Source organism: Sciurus vulgaris, assembly GCF_902686455.1.
Source record: "Sciurus vulgaris genome assembly, chromosome: 12".
Taxonomy (NCBI): domain Eukaryota; kingdom Metazoa; phylum Chordata; class Mammalia; order Rodentia; family Sciuridae; genus Sciurus; species Sciurus vulgaris.
Genome location: NC_136473.1, coordinates 19,580,778 through 19,585,835, shown reverse-complemented (window position 1 = coordinate 19,585,835; position 5,058 = coordinate 19,580,778).

Genomic DNA, 5,058 nt, shown 5'->3' with positions numbered 1-5,058 from the left:
TCTGCCACAAAGGAATCAAGTCAGAAAACCCAATCCAGTACCCTCACCAGAGAAAACGGTGTCCACACAGTGAAGCTCCTACACATACATGCAATAACTGATTACTGCATTAAGAGATGAAGTCAGAATATGCTACTGTGCCCCTTGGGATGGCATCCTGGGAAGAGACCTGTGTGGCAGTTCCCTGGGGCTAAGTACTTGAGTGGCCTAGACAGGCCTTTTTGGGTTCAGTGTGCCTGGGTCCTTGGCTGGTCTGGGTGGACGTGTGCTTGGTCAGAGTAGGCAACTGGGGTGCCATAGGGCAGAGGTGTACACAGAGGGCTGGGCATGAGGGCTAATCAGGACAGGGTCCCTCCCAGGGACTGAAGTCTAGGGACACCCTGCCTCTGGAAGCACAGGTTGCACCTGGAGCTGCAGGTGGGCACAGTGAGCTGGGAAGGGTGGAGAGAACAACTAATCACTGAGGGGCTTTCATGGATCCTTACCCTGAAGAGCAAGTGATGAACTAGTTCTGGCAGAAGCATTGGGCCAAGGCCCCACCACCTCTCTTGTTTTTTTCTTAGTCCCTTGAGTTCCCTGGGCTTACCTGATATGAGACATGATGGTTCTGACTTATGAGTATGGACATGAAACCATCTGTCATGGGGTGAGGGCACTCAGACATCCCCATAGGGGCTATAGGATATAGTACCTGCTGCTTGCTGGCCCACTAGGAGGTCAGGCTGTGTCCCCTTGGGAACTGATTTGCCAGCCTCCACCCTCAGCAGGTGGAATATGTTCCAGCCCTGCTCTAGATTTCCTGCCAGCTCAGATTCAGGCATCAGCTCCTCACATCCTCCTTTCTCGCAGTCTTGGGTGAGATCTGTGTACCTGGGGACTCAGGTCTGGTTCTGTATTCTGTGGCTTGGCAAGCACCCCATGTCTGAAACTTTCCTTCTCAAGCCCTGGGTTCGTGACCCTACGTTGCAAGACACTGAGGCAGCAGAGCTGTGTTCTGCCTCAGGTGTTGTCTAGTAAGTGAAGCATTGTGTCTTCCGCTTCTGGGGTGCAGTCCTCTGCATTTCGTGCATCACATGATAAAGTCACGAGGCATGCACACCGGTGCATGTGTGTGCATGCACACACACACACACACACACACACACACACACACCACAAAGTGGTCCTTCTCTCTACGCCTTTGGGCCCAGCTGGTGTCGAGGTGCCCGCCTTCCATTGCTATGCTGCAAGCTGCTGTGGATGCAGAGACCTTGGAGTCCCCAAAGGAGCAGCAGGTAGGGAAGGCTGCGAGATGGGCAGGATCAGGTGGGTTCCTTTCTGATGACCAGGCATGGTGGACCAGGACAGGGGCTGGGTGACAAGGTGGTCCAGTGACCAGTGCCAGTTCTGCTGCCCCCATCCATCTCAGCCAGAGCCCTTGCAGGGGTGAAGGATGCCTGGAGCAACAGGGTCACCTCTCCAGTGCAACGTCATCACAGGGACTGACATCTGCAGGCCCCAGTGCCCCCACACAAGCTTCCCATGGCAGGGGGAACAGGTGGACTGCGTTTCCAGTGGCCTTCATCTCCAACAGTCTCTTTTCCCAGTATCCATCTAAATTCTCTGGTTAGTGTACCAGGTCATGTTATCTGGCCAATGTCTCTGACACTGTACCTGGTCATTGTAACTGGCTAATGCCTCTGGTAACTGTACCTGGTCACAGTCTCTAGCTAATGTTTCTGATTACTTTACCTTTCCATGGTTATGTGGCTAATATCTGTGGTCTCTGTACCAGGACATGGTAGTTGAGTTTTATCTTTCTTTACTGTACCTACTACATGGTATGTGGGTCTTGCCTGGTTACTTACCTGTATGTACGATTTGTTTTATTTTCCTTTTGTTATTATAACTGGTCATTGTATCTAGCTAAATTGTCTTGTAACTGTACGGTCAAGATACCTTGGGATTGTCACTGCTTGCCTCCCTAGTCATAATATCTGGAAATTGTCATTGGTTACTATACTGTTATGTTATTGGACTAATGTATCTGGATACTGCATCTAGTCATGATATCTCCTATTCCTGTACTAGGTCACAGTACCTGGCTATCGTCGCTTGTTACTGTGCCTGGTCAAGATATTTGGATAAAGTCTACTTATAGTACATGGTGAAGGTATCTGTCTAATGTCTCTGGTTACTGTTCTTGGTCACAATATGTAATATCTACTCTCATGGCCACAGTACTTGGTCTAGAATTATTGCCTCTGGATACTCTTCCTAGCTGGTTGAGGTGTCTGTTTAGTATACATTGTTACAACATGAAGTTGTTATGTCTGTTTACTGTACCTGATCATAATATAATAGGGTATTGTCTTTGTATACTATACATGGTCACATTATCTTGCTAATGTCTCTGGTAACTGTAGCTGGTCAAGAATATCTGACTAATATCTCTGGTGATTCTACCTGGTCCTGGTGTCTGACCAACATCTTCTTACTGAATCTTGTCCCATAATCTGGTTGTTACTGCTAGTTACTGTTCCTGGCCACAGTGTCTGGTTAAGGTCTATGCATACTGTATTACAGCTTCTGGTTAATGTGTCTCTTTACTGGAACTGGTCAGTTTATGGGTATTGTCTCTGTTTTAATGTATCTGGTCATGGTGTTGGGCTAAGGTTATAGTACCAAGTCATGGTATCATGTTTGTACCTCTGGCTGCTCTACCTCATCACTGTGTCTGGCTCATGTCTTGGTTAGTATACCTGGTATGATATTTGATTAATGTCTCTACATATTATGTGTGGTTTTGTTATCAGGCAAATGCCTGTGGTTACTGTCCTTGGTCATGGTATCAGGCCAATGTCTCTGGATACTCTACCTGGTCATGGTATCTGGTATTATATTTGAATATTGTGCCTGGTCCTAGCATTGGGCTATTGTCTCTGGATGCTGTACCAGGTCATGGTATCTGCTTATGACTGTTGTCTCTGGATACTGTACCTGGTTACAGTATCAAGCTATAGTCTTTGGTTACTGTACCTGATTATAGTATTAAGTCATTGTCTCTGATTGCTATACCTGTTGAGTATTTGACTCAGCATCTCTAGTTTCTATACCTGGTTATCGCATTTGGGTATTGTCATTGGTTACTGAACTTGGTAACAGAACTAATAAAGGTCTCTTGATACTGTACTATTCATGGTATCTGGATATTTTCTCTGCATAATGTACCTGAGCATGGTACCTGGCTAATGTTTCTAGTTACTGTATACAGTTCATAATATTTGGCTAAAATCTCTGGTTTTTGTATCTGGTAATGGTATCTGGGTATTGTCTCTGTGTACTTTACTTGGTCACGGTGTTAATCTAATGTCTCTGAATGATGTACCTAGTCATGGAATTTGCATATTATCTCTTTTTATGGTAGCTTGTCACTATAACTGACTAATGTCTCTGGTTGCTGTGCCTGGTCAAAATATCTGGGTAAGGTCTGCTTGTTATACCTGGACGTGGTATTTGGCTAATGTCTCAGGTTACTATACCTAGTCAAGATATCTGGTATTGTTTGGTTACTGGATCAGGTCAAGGTGTCTGGCTAATGTCTATGATTACTGAACCTGGTCCTGGAATCTGGGTTTTGTCTCTGAATACATTATCTGGACATGGTATCTAATTATTTGTTCTGGTTATTGTTCCTGGTTATGGTACCTAGTTTTTGTTTCTACTTACTCTACCTGATTATGGAATCTGGCTAATGTCTCTGGATATGATAGCTGTTATATATCTTGTTAGTATCTTTGCTTAGTGGTCACAGCATCTGGGTACTGTGTCTGTTTACTTTACCTAAACATGATATGTGGACTATGTCTCTGATGTGTATCTGGTCATCATATCTGGGTATTGTCTTTTGCAGTGCCTGGTTATGCTATCTCTGAACTGTCTTTGGTTAAGGCACATGATCACAGCATCTGGCTAATGTCATTGGCTTGTTCTGGGTCACGGTATCTATACATTTCTCCTTTTTACTATCCAAGGTTACTTGGCTACATTGGATTGGGCTCTGGCAAGTTAGAACATGATGGCAGGGGACAAAGTGGTGGGCTCTCACTGCTTCTTGAATCACATGGTCATGGACTTTCCTCGAGGATTCTGACCACGGCCCACACTGTCATGCTTCCTGAATACCAATGAAAGGAGCACGACGGAGAGCGCTCAGAGCCTGCCCCACAGGAGCAACAACTGGGTTCAACTGGACTGTGGCTGCAGCAGCTCTGAGTGCCTGACTGGCTGGAACATGGGAAGGAAACCTGCACCCCCAATTCTCTACCCATCTAAGCCCCAACAGGGTGGCCTGAGGCTTTCTTCCCAAAAGGTTCTTTCAAATGAGCTCACACTTTTACACCTTGAGTGGGATGGAGGGTGTGGCAGGAGTCCTCAACAGCTTTCCTAGCATCCCAGTGCCAAGAACTTGCTTTCTCCAGCATCCAGGCCCTCCTTGGTCTGTAATTGATACCTTCTACTTTTTTGGCCAACTTCACATTTTAAATAATCTTTCTGCTCTGCTTTTGGCTCCTATTTCATACGGTAAACCTGCAGGAAAGCAGCCAGCAGGACCTGCTTGCATTCCTACCAGCATTCTGTTCTTCTCAGCCACCACCAGAGCCACCCTTTCAGCTCCAAGTACAGAACTCTAAGCTTTTGTTACCCTGGCGCTTCCAACTTTTCCAAATTCTTCCTGCAAACCAGTTGCAAAGGCTTCTGAACCACAGGGTCAGGTGCTGTCACAATCATGATCTCGTTTCTTTCTACTAATTTTCTGTGTTATTCAGCTTTCAGTTGCTGTGACAGAACACCTTTGGCAAACAAGGTATGAAAAAGAAATATTTATTTGGCTCATGGTGTAAGTCCATGGGTTTTTGGCCCCAATCTTTGGGGCTTTCATAAGCAGAACTTCACAGCAGGGAACTGGAAGTGGAGGAAAGCTAATCATCTCCTGGTGGACAGGAAGCAGAAAGAGAATGGAGAGAGAGGGAGAGAAAGAGGAAGGTGCTGGCAACATAGCATACCCTTCGAGAGAGA